Source organism: Pseudopipra pipra, chromosome 12 (assembly GCF_036250125.1).
Source record: "Pseudopipra pipra isolate bDixPip1 chromosome 12, bDixPip1.hap1, whole genome shotgun sequence".
NCBI lineage: Eukaryota > Metazoa > Chordata > Aves > Passeriformes > Pipridae > Pseudopipra > Pseudopipra pipra.
The window spans coordinates 2648532-2661011 of NC_087560.1; the positions used below are offsets into that span (position 1 = coordinate 2648532).

Consider the following 12480-nt stretch of genomic DNA (forward strand, 5'->3'; position numbering starts at 1 on the left):
GCCCAGGATCCCCACCTTCCCATTTGCCTGGATGCAGGGGGAGGGCTGTTTCCAGAGGCTCACTGATCTCAGAATTTAAGTGATGCTGAAGGATCACTGCTATTTATCTTTGTGAATTCTCACATGAAGCTTGTTTATTAGATAGCAACTCTTAATATTTGATATTAACCACAATCTTTGGTAAGTCTCAGCGTCTAGAAGTCAAGTGACTTCCCCAGTTTCTTTCAGAGCTGGAGCTACCTGGCATTCAGGACCTCCCCAACTCAAATAAAACCCAGGATGGCAAATGATGCAGGATGAGGAGGTCTATTCCACCTCCCTAAGCTGGCAAGTATTGTCAAAATTCGCGAGAACCCAGGTGAAGCCAACAGCATTCTAGTCTACAGTAGTACCAGTAGGTCTAAAAATAAGGCTGTAAATAAGGGGAACCAGAGTTACACTTGCTCTGACAACACCTGTGGCTGTCACCAGAAATCATCCACCTCCTTGGAGAGTCAACTGCCATTAAATGAAAACATAGCACTCTCATCCTTTGGAAAATGCTCCTGAGAGGCTCCTGAAACTCATTTGGGCACCCTGAGGACACATCAGAGGAAAGATTAGCCCTCCAGCCACCTGCAGCAATGCATTAGCAGGGTGAAAAGAACAAAAACCATCGAGAAGAGTTTTATGGGCCAGCCCCAGACACAGCCAGGGATACCTGAATCACAGCTTTCCATGGACAGCATCACTCCTCCTCTCCACCTCCTCCACAAGCATAAGCAGAGGACTTCAAACCCCACAAATGTGAAGAGTTCAGCAGGGAATGTCCCTGACTGCAGGACATTTATGCTCAGTTCTATTTCCAAAACAGGCTCCATCTCAGCTTCAAAGCATAGAGAGAGGCCAGGAGAAAGCCACAGGATCATGCAGGTTTCAAGGAAAGGAGGCTGTAGATGGTACCTCTGTTATCTCTGTGCTCTCACCTCCCTTAAACAGAAATAATCCTTCCTGATGACTCCACACCTCTCAAGTCCCACCCTCTGGCTTTCCTCTTTCCCAGCCTCACTTGGACTGAGGTGGATTTCTTCTAATATTCAGCTCTACAAGACCTATTTTACATCAATGATTCCCTATTATTTTATGTGACTTGCTGCATTATTTATTAGTTTTAAATGTATTGTTATGTAATCACATCAAATGTACTTAGGCAATGAAGATGAAGGTATGATAATGAAAGAACAATGTGCAATTTAACATCAACCCTTTTTCTAGAGCTGTTAGTGGTTATCCTTCATTTTTAGCAACCACATTTAACTCTTCATCCTCTTCTGATCCAAATATGACACCAGGGCTATGACCAATTCCACTCTCTCTATTTTTGTAAGATTTTTTTTGTACTGCAGTGCCTAGGACAAGACTCAACATTCAGCATGAGACTATGCTATTTATCTAGGGCTTGTTCTTAGCTACTTTTCCACAATGCAGGATAATTTTGGATCATTACAGAAAATGGGATTTAGATGTGAAATACCTCAATTAACTGTTTTTCGCTTTTACTGCTGTTTTTTTTCTAGCAGACATTGCTAACATTGGCATGCCTTGCTGTTGTCATGGCAATGAAAGGAGTCTATATGGTTTTGGATGTGACTCAGAAATCATTTTATACAGAAATGGGACAACAATTAGAATAATGGACGTTGGGTATTCCTGTGCCACCAGTTAATAAATGGTCAACAGGAAAGAAAAGAAAGATCCCAAATCAGCAGCAAAAGGGACTGAACAAAAGCTCCTTGATTGGGTACAAGACACCAAATTGTTACTTGTGACCCTATCTTGCAGTTAGGGCTGTGTGGGTAAAGCTTTGTCACTCCTGAGGGTTATTAAAATTGCAGTGGTCTGCCTGGGCAGTTACTTAACCAGCCCAGGAGCAGATTTGCCCAAGTAAGTGCTGCTCTTGGTGTTCAGAAATACATGAGGAGTTTTGTATTGCAGACTCAATAAAAATTGGGATTTCAATTGTCTTGAAACATTCCTGTCTCTGTGAGGGCTCATTCAAAGGCAAGGCTCTTCTCATGGCCAGTGAGTTCACAATTTGCATGAGGCAAAAGAGAAATATTTTAGAGAAGCAAGTTTGCCAATTAAAAGATGAGGAAAGGAGCTGTGTCAGTCCCTGATCAGGTGTGGAGGAGGCAGTGGCAAACACTAAGGAACACGACTAAAGCCAGCCCACACCAACCTAGGAAGTGTCTGGAAAAATTATTTTGAGCTAGGCTATAAATACCATTCACCTATGTCTTCTGCATCTTACTCATCACAGCACTCCTCCTTGGGATCCAAGGTATGTGAGGGAAGCTGTTATTCCATGGTTTGCCTGTGCAGAGATGCCAAGTGGGGAGGCACTGAAATATCTGGATCTGTGTCAGTCCTTCATGTCATCTTCCTCCTCCTGGTCTGCAGGGCCAGCTCTCTGCCGGGCACTTCCCAGCTGAGCCACACGGAGGGTTCTTTGTTAGAAAGCAGCCCAAAGGCACCTCCCCGGGCCAGCTGGCTCTGCCCCAGTGCTGATCATCACTGCCCCATCCTCTGCAGCTCCGGGGATGTGTCACTTCCTTTCTTCTCCTCGCGGACCCAACACACCGAAATGCAGAGGAGGAACCAGACTGAAGGAACCTCAGATTTAAGATCTGATTCAATCCATCGTCATCTGTCCTTTTCTTTAGCTGGCTGGTTACTTTTACAAGTTATTTTACTCAAACTAGCTCTGTACCAACGTTCTGCACCTCAGAAATGCCCTTGGCTAGGCCAAACCAGGAAATGTTCCAGAGGAAAAAAGCACATGGGAAACAAGAGGGGTTTGCACTGGAAGACAACGAATGAGAACATCCAGGGGAAAAGAAAAGGATTATATGTAAACAACCAAGTAACAACTAAATTCACACACAAGACTAGTTCCAAACTAATCTATGCATGGATATGAAACACTTGGAGCACATGGAGCAAGCAGGTTATTAGAACTTCAAAAGGAACAGTAATTCTCATTAGCTCAGTATGGCAGCATCCAGTGCACAGCCAAAGTGCAGCTAAAATATTGTGTCACAGCAATAGCTGTATGCAAAAAGATAACTAATAACTCTATGCATAAAGGTACTGGAAAGAGTAAAACAGTAAATGAAAATGGCCCGTGGTCAAAGTCCCATCCACAGGATTGCCACTCCCCAGCTCTACCCTTTGCAGGTGTTCACAACACATTTAGGGCCTTAGGATGGGGGTTTGATGCTCTGCTTTCTTTTAAAAACCCCCTTGTGCAATCCTGTAGTGTGTCCCCACTTCCTGTCCCTTTATCCCATGGGAAAAGTCCCTGTCCCTGTGGATGAGGACTCTGAAGAAGCAGAGAGAGAAGCCCACCAGCACCGGGCTGTGGCATTGAAAGAAGTCACGGAAGAAGAGGAATGGATTTGAAATAATGGACTTGTTTAACTGAGACTGTTGAACGGAGAGAAATTACAAGTTCATGGCTGTTTTAATGCTTTTTAACAATGGTTTGTCCTTATCTCTATGTTGTAATGGTTCATTCCCACAAGAGTTCCACTCCCTTCTCATGCATATTCTATTGTTTATCCCTCCCCTTTATGCTCTGTACCCAATCCTTGTTCCTCCTTCCCAAAACTCCTCCCCTTATTCACCATACTCTGGAAAGTTCTCCCAGCTCCCCTATAAAAGGGGGAGCCATTTTAATGAACTGGTTCCCTTCTTTCTATGGTGCAGCCTGTCTTGAATTCTGAGTGAACTTCCCCGTGTCCCCAGCCAGGCTGGGTTATGTCCCAACTGCTCCCCTCTTCCTCTAGTTCTTCCTGCTCAGTGAGCAAGACCTTTGAATGGGAACACGTGAAAGGCAGCCCGGAGCTGTGACATCCCCTTTGTGTCACTCCAGGAGCAAACAGCCCGAGATTGGCTGTCCCTGTGCATTCCAGGTGGAGAGATCCCGCGGCTGCCCCGGCCCTGGAGCAGCAGGAGCAAACAGAAGGTTGGTGCTGGCAGGACACAGGGCCTGTACCTGCCAAAAATAGCACGCAGGAGATGTGTGCCTGTACACCTCACTGAGCACAGTCACTCCCTGCTGCCCCAAAAAGCAGCACCCACAGCGTTTACGAGTTAATGTTTACGAGGAGTTGCATCACATGAAACTGGACTCGGTAGCAAAATAACACCTGAGCTGTTTCCAGCAAGCACCAGTGTCCTGGTTTGCTCCAATGGAATCCAAGGGAGGTGAAAAATTTAAGGAAGAAAGATCAAAGTTTATGCAGCCATCAGCACAGCACTGACCCCCAGTCTCCATTTCCATAAGGAGAAAAAACACAGAACAATTTATTCAGAGGGCTTCCGTTAAGCAAAAATCTTCCATTTTTTCATTGAGTCCTCTTCCTATGTATTCCTCTCTGAAATAGGCACATGCCACTAGTTAGAGGTATAACTTGCTTTCTGATTACTCTAATCCTTTTGCATAAATACAAAACATTACTATCCTTCACCACAATTGTTCCATGCAAGATCCTGTGCTGAAGCAAGAGGAATTTAATTTTTAAGTCAAATACATAGTTAATTTCATGGAAGTCATTAATAAATACTAAATCTAGGAAAAGAAGCATTTTATAGTTGTGATTGTTTAATTTTTCTCTGCAGAATACAAATACATAAAAATGGTAAAAGCTGTTGTCAAGACTTACAACATTCAAAGACCATGATTACACACAGTACTCAGGTGATTGTGCCACATGAAGACTGAAGGCCTAAAAGGTACTGTAAATCTGGTCTGTACAGCATATTCTAAAGCACTGTTTAGCATTCTTAAAAAGAATTACTTTTTCCATTTTATCTACATAATTCCTCAGATAAAAAATTATTTTCCAAGGTAATCTTTTTAGGGGAAAAAAATGCCACAACTCTATTTTTGTCTGAGAATTCCTCTTTCTGAACTTGAGCTCCAAAAGCAATTAATTTTACTCTGAGCTTATCATCTTTTACAACTCTGACTGTCACTCCATTCCATCAATTCACTGGTTTTTCCCCCTCTTTTCCTATTAGTTATTCCTCATGTCCCCTAACTACTGTTTTTTTAACTGACTTTTCTTTGGCTTCTGTCAGTTCATTGATATTTTTCTAGTCTTTAACAGGAAGTGAATATACTAACTGTTGTCTGAAAGCTGTACAATGAGGAATTATCCTTCTCCTTTGGTGAATCAATGACCACTCTGTAAGGCTAAAAGCAGTTTTTCTCTTCCCATTGTTTTCCCACTTCCTCTCATCCCATTTGTTGTTGGACTCAGTTTTTTTTCCAGCAAGCACCACAACACAAATAATACCTTCCCACACCGTTCACTTCGAGATCTCACACTATTTTTCAAAAGGAATCCTCTTTCCCTTAGATGGGGAAAACACAGGGTACAAACAAGACAGTTATCTCACCCCAGGATGTGTAGCACAGGTTGTGTTCCAGCTCAGCCTGTTCCCTCATCTTCTCCTTTTCCAAGGAAACCCCTGCTCATACTGATCTGTTTAGAAAGAGGTGGGTAAAGTTCAAGCATTGCTTTTTCCTGTCCCACTTCACTTCTTGGGCTGCTTCCACCACAAACCCTTGCTGCTGCTGGGCAAAGGACAGGCCCCCTCTCGAGGGAGACACGGGGAATAAAGGTCACTTCAAAACTAATCCCACAGAGAAATCTTTCTCTTGGAGCCCTGTCAACATCTTCATGTCAGAGAGGTGAAAAACCAAGCCTGGACAGATGAACCAGCTTTCCCAAAGCTGTTCTGGAGTTTCAGGAAGCAGAGCCAGGAATAGGGCTCCAGCCTCCACACCACCAGGGTTTAACCCCAGAGCCCAAAGGTGTCTGGATTTGGATGTGCCATGAGGTGCTGGGCTTGACAGACAAAATCACAGACATTTCCTCTGTGCTGGAGGTAATTCAGCCCTAAATCTCCCAGATAAGAGATGAGCTAAAACCACCAAATAAACCCTTCAGCCAATTAACAAGGTAGTAAAAGACTCTGCTGATTAGTGGGTGATTGTGTCCCTCCCAACCTGTTTGTGCTGGTAAATCCATTGCCACCCAGACAGAGGCACAGATTTCCATCTCCTGGTTTTGCACTGCTGGTTACAGGCACGTGGCTCTTTATAACTTCATTTCCTAACAACACTCACCCCCAAAAAAACCACCAGAGCCCCACTCAGCCCTAGAATCAAACAGGCAACAAGTCAAGAGGAGCCTTAACACACACAACTTTAACATATTAGTTCACTTTTTAGATACTAAAGGAAAAAAACCCCTGGTTTTCTGGAACTGGTCACATAGTTTCCTGCAGCTATTTTTAGTTTGTCCTGAATCACCTGAGTTAAAGAATTAGCTCAAGCCTGAATAATTGTCCAGCTGAGAAAAAATGCTAGAAATTGAGCTGAGAACCAGTTTATTGCTTCTCAAAAATGAGTTAGGTGCATTTGGTGGGGATTTAAATATTTCTTGCCTCCTGTGTGTCACAGATGTACAGCAAATGCACATTTGGATGGTTCCTAATAATGGGTTCAGGGCAGAAGCAGCAAAAGGGACAATTTTCTGTGAATGTGCCTTGGAAAAGAGGAACAAATGCCCTCAGAGCCATCTTCTGTTCACTCAGCTGGGGGTGCTGAACTGCAATACCTGCCCATGGTGGGGACACATTTTTGAAGGATGTGACCAGACATGTTCTGCCCAGCTCTGAAAGAGGGATAAGTGGCAAGGAGGGAGAGATGAGAAGCCAGTCACTGCTCCATAGCTGAGACATCTCTTTCTCCCGTTTTTCTAGAGGTGAAAAAGCCAATAAAATCCTATCATCAACATTTTTAAGGAGGTATAGCAAGTAAATGGTGAAACTTTATTCTTTAATTGCATCGGATACAATCTGAACCTGGCTCCAGTAGGTTCTTAATTTTCTGTGATGTTTGGCTTTATATGTGTCTATAAACATAGATGAAATGACAATAAAAATTTAAAATAAAGATTCCACAGCAAGAACTATGGAAACACACAGGAGCCAATAAAACTGGTCAAAGAGAAAAAGACAAAACAAAAAAAGAGCAAGACAATACACAACAGTCAATTCACTTAAAACCCCATCCCACATTTACTGTTGAATTTTCTCCAAGTGTACTATGTCAAGCTCTAAGTAGATAGTGCTAAATTAATTTAATTTCAGGATCACACAGAAAGCAGCATTAAAACCTTTCACTCCTCTTCCCAAGAGTGAAACCAAACCATCACTCAACACACATTACTTGTAGTTTTCTCTTTTGTTTGTTTAACAAAAACCTGGAGTTCTTCTAACAGAAAAAAAAAAAGCACAAAACAACCCGAAGTTTTGCTTTGAAATGAAAAGCAGTTCTATGACATAGAAATGTTTGTCTGGATGAATAGAAAGCTCTGCCCATTGCACAGGAAGGGCTGCAAAGGGCACCCTGTTTAACCAAGCTGGTATCCTAAAGAACATCCACCAACACCTCCTCTGGGTGCCTGGCACATTCAGCATGGGATGGAAGTTATCCCTGGCTGTACCTCAGGGACATCATTCCTGTAGCTGGAATGTTAACAAACTGCTAATAAATAAAAATTCTGTGCATAAAGCAACTCACAGGAACATGGAATGTGATTTTTTGGGGGGTTGATTTTGTTGTTGTTGTTTTTTTGGTTTTGTTTTGGCTTTTTACAAAGTCCAAGAACTCACAAAACCCCCAAAACTCCCCTCAACCCATTTTCTGAGAAGATCCAGTATAACTTCCCACACAGTGACATTCCCCTAGAAAATGTCACTTTAAAGCTGTAGTTCCTCTGGTGTTCCACTAGCACCACACCCCATTTGGAAGCTGAGGTTGCCCATAAGCTGCATCCCCTGGAGAAATGCTTGGGTGTTTTCCAGCCCTCCCCCTCGAGGACTCTGCTCTGGCACCAGTTTTCAGTTAAATCAACAGCTGGACCATCATTCCCACTTAGACCAACAGCCCAGTGCTGCAGACTCAAATTGCAGTTTTGATCAGTGACTGAACATTTTTTTATAACAAGTATAACATAAATATTCACAGAATCACAACTATGAAATTGTACCAGAGGAAGACAGTTTGCAGTAAACTCAACCAAAGCTCAGATCTACCTATTTCAGAGCCCTGAACACCTTGGGACACACAAGGGAACACAAGACAATCCCAAATACACCAGAATATTTTTTAATGAATTCTCCTCCTTTTAAATTCTCTGTGTTTCGAATTTCTCTCTCTCTCTCATGTTTCTATTTCTGAAATACTTTCATTAAAATGAATATTAAAGAAACCTCATCAGTTCTTGGTTTCTGGGTGCAAGCAAAGGGCAGCCTCTAATTGCTGTGAGCAGTTTTGTTCAGTGTGTTATGAAGTGAGCACAGAATGTATTTTACCCTGTGCAGCCCCCTCCAAACTTCAGTAAGGAAGGATTAATAAAGACAGATATTAACCTCTTGAGCTTGCAAGAAGCTCCAGCATTGCCCAACGCCCAAGATACAATTAAATAAGGTCTTATGGTAGTCATACAATACTGGATCTCATTCCAAGCTTTTTGTCCTTAAAAAAATAGACTAAAGCTATACAGTAGCTGCGACAGTTGAATAAACATCCTTTAATGTTAATTGATAAACAACCATAACATGTTGTCATTTATCCACGGAAATGCTGAGGAGGGAGCACAAATATAGAACAGCTACATTTAGTGTTGTGTTTATGTGGGATTTTTTTTTAAACTGATGAGCTCTGGGTTCATTAAAATGTCATTAAACTCCCAGCTTAGTAGTGAGAGGTTGGTTTTGCCACAGCTTGGGTGTACAGTGTGTTGTCAGCTGTAAACAGTGGGAATGACAGAGAACAATGGTCCATTAAGTGCATGGAAGAATCCATAACCTCCAGTTAAGCTAAACGGGTTCAGTGAAGTGGGTAATATTCAAAATTATCATTTACCTTTTTCCTGGTAAAGGAATTAGCTAACAGGGCAACTTCATGTGTTGAAATTATGTTGTGACTCAGCAGATTTGATCAGGCTTTTCACAAAGGCATTCTGTGCTAGGTGGCTTCATTATGTTACTCTGAAGATTTATCTTATTTTTTTAAATATATCCCTCTTTATGCTGCAGATAAGCAATCACAGATATTGAGTAGTTTCCAGCATGGAGAAGATAAAAGAAACAGAACACAATAAAATAGTTCTGATTAAAGATTTTCTTCCGCCACGTACTTAATAATCAGCCAGGATGACTGAAAAAGGAACATGAAAAGGGTGAATAAAGCAGAAAAAGCAACAGAAAAATTCTGAAAGGAGCATTTTTTGAGTGAGCTTAGAAATTCACTGACAGCTGTCTGGTTGCAGCTGAAGCCCCCAGGAAGTTCATCCTCTCTGCTGTCACAGGTAGGGTTTACCACTGTGATGTGCAGTTAGATACTGGGGCAGCAGCCCCTGAGGGAGCCCTTGAGATCCTTTTTGGATCCCATTTCAGAGGGAGGTTCCCCAGTGTTGGACACTGGTGTGAGGAACCAAGTCCCAGCTATGGAATTAAACACCCTTGTGTGATGTGACAGTGTCAGCACAGTGACCTGGGAATGGCAGTGGACACCTCTTTCTGTTGCTCTGGGGTGTCACAGAAACAACAGTTCCTGTTGTATTAGGAGGTACCAGGATGTGGTACCTGGACAATGCCTCAGGACACCCACTGCCACCTCCTACACCTCCACTAACATTTATTCCCCCACCATCCCACAGTGACCCTTCCCCACCTCTCCCAGCTCCTCCTCAGTGGTTCCCCTGCTCCCCTCGTCCACAACCATTTCTCCCCCTCTGAGCACATTTTCCCACTTGTCTCTCTCCTGTCCTGTCCTGTGACCCAGCCCCTCTGCCCTGCAAGGCCACCAGCCTGCAAATACCCTTTATTGCACTTGGCCTCTGCTCAGTACACACAACAGGATCAGCCCAGCAGCCTGCACTGGGGGACACCTCTTGTTTGGGCCTGGCATGGAGGAATTCCAGTGGAACACCGTGATCCAGCTGCTTCTAAGGGCAACATGACCCAGTTTAGTGCTAGTTCTTGTTAACCTCGAGCAGAGAGAGGCTCCAGCATCAACTGGGTGCAGCAGAGACCACGGCAGAAGCACAGGGCTGAGGTAGTTTGGCCTTTCATTTTGTCTGCAGCATTTTCAATGCCTCAGTTCTGACCTGCCCACCACAAGCTTTCTGTAGGATGTATAACCATACACAACAGAGGACAAACTGTTTTAACACTTGGGGATGTCACTCCATGAAATGTCCTTGGCTCTGTCTTCTGTAACAGGTGTCTTAGGAAACATGCACTAAAGGCCAAAGGAATTAAAATCAAACTGGTGTCACCCTTTCATGCAGCAGTTGAATAAAGCAAAACAAATTAGTATTATTGCTCAAGTGCTGCTGGAAGGATGATTTTTAAAGTTCATGACTGAAGACTAGGAAAAAAATATAGTTATTTACCCTGGCCACAGTTTAGAAGTGATGCAACAGTCATGACCCAATTAAAGCAAAAGCAGCAAGGCAGGTAAATCAATAAGGACAACACTTCCAGTTGTGTTTGCACACTTCATACACAGGTGTCCTCCTTGAAACAAAAGCTGAAATGCTACTGTGAAAACTAGGAATCAACATTCCAGGAAGGTAACTCAGAAGCAGAATTTGCAGCAGCAGTTTTGCAGGAAAGCAATTCGGGACATACGGATTGAGAATGCTGTCACCAACAGAGGAAAATCCTGCTCAGGCTATTCTTCCTACATTGCTGCTGCTGCTGGATTTTGGGAGCACCATCACTGCAGACACAGCTGCACAGGAACAATCACTGGCCTACACAAGAACTGCTGCCACCTCACAAAAACTCCCATCTAAAGTCCTAGAGTGATGTATTAACAAAAAGGGACAAGGTGACTGCAAAGAGAAGGCAGCCTGAAGAAACATTCCCAGGTCTTGCCTCCAGATTTCAAAGGACAAGATACAAAGTGGAAAATTTTTATAAATACACCGGCATGATTAGTGAAAAGAGAGAGAACACCTACACCCAGCCTTCCCAAAAGCAGAAGTGTAGTCCCAGTGGGCAAAAAGGAAGCTCCTTGACATAACACACATCAGCCCAGAGTATTCCCTGATTGCTGTTTATCCATTTTTGGTAACTCTTGGGACAACAACTCTGTGACACAGTGGGGACCTGCCAGTGATGCTTCCCAGCACCCCTGTGCCAGGACATGCCCTGCACACCCCCAGCCTTTGGGTTTATCATGATGCCGTGCCCTAGGAACAACTAGGGAACAACTGGGACGAAGGTGTGCCAGGGCTGAGCACTGGAGGAGAGACTGGGCCATCAACACATGGGGCAGGGAGACAATAAGGCAAAACAGTGAAATAAGAGAGGGCAGGAGGGATGGAACCTGCTTGACCCATCTTTCCAGGCACTGGTGTGGGACATTTGGAGCCACAAACCAGCGTTCATCCCATTCCTGGCTGCTCTGACATGCCCCAGGATCAACAGCCAGGCCTGAACTGAGCCAAGACAGAAAGTCTGCAGCAGTGGAAAGAGCACAGACAGTGCACAGCTCCTCCTTTGAAGGAGGCCACTGAGGAGGATTTTCAGGCTTTGCAGAGGCAGCCAGGAATGCTCAGATCTAAATGGAGGGATAGAACAGAGCAGAGGTCAGAGCTCCTTCAGCAGAGCATCTGGAGTAGATGTGTGACCTCCTCCTTCAGAGAGCTCAGGGTCAGGCTTTTAACTCAGTTCTAGACATTCCTCTTTACCTGAAAATAATGGGGTTTGCAGCATGAGAAACCAGGCTGTGCTGCACAATGGATTGCCATAGGAACATGACAGGAGAGCAGGACTGCAGGACAATATAGGGCAGGGAACTGAGGACACACATTGCATCCCCCTGGAGCAGCAGGGCACATCCCAGGAGTGCTGAAAGCAATTACTGGGATGGGAACCCTGCCAGCCCCCCCCCAGCCAACAGCCATCCCTGCAAAATCCCTGCAGGACACCTGGGCTGCAGCTCCACATTGCTACGGATGGGGCACCTCCAAACACACAGGGACACTTAATGTTTTGGGGTATTAAATCAGAGAACAAAAACCACCACCTACCAAACCTCCAGCAGCTCCCCACAGCACTGAATTCTGCATCTTGGCTGTATCAGGTGCTTAATTCTTCTGAAGTTACAGTTAGCAAGAAGAAGATTTTAAGGCAGTATTTAAAAACAACTATGAATCTAAGTCTCTTCATGAACATCAGTGATTTTTTCTGAGCAAGAGTCCAAGTGACAAAAAAAAGTCCAGTTGACGAGTTTCTTGCTAAACCTTAGAGTACATTCCCCACCATTATGAAAGCTGTCCATGACTGGAAGGTGCTCAGACATGGGATTTTTAAATACAATACTGTAAAAGATTTACTAGTTTG

At 43.8% G+C, this 12480-nt stretch overlaps 1 protein-coding gene and 1 long non-coding RNA gene across 2 annotated transcripts in view; one reads left to right on the forward strand and one right to left on the reverse strand.

Moving 5' to 3' along the window:
• HERC1 (HECT and RLD domain containing E3 ubiquitin protein ligase family member 1) overlaps window positions 1-5573 on the reverse strand; it is a 102208-nt gene extending 96635 nt beyond the window's left edge. The window contains exon 1 of the mRNA XM_064668365.1: window positions 5446-5573. The gene's annotated coding sequence lies outside the window, so the exon portion shown is untranslated. The remainder of the gene's footprint in view (window positions 1-5445) is intronic.
• LOC135420680 (uncharacterized) lies at window positions 236-7359 on the forward strand. The gene is made up of 2 exons (XR_010433676.1): window positions 236-4006; window positions 4663-7359. It is a non-coding gene; the product is annotated as an uncharacterized LOC135420680 (long non-coding RNA).
• Window positions 7360-12480: the final 5121 nt, after the last annotated feature.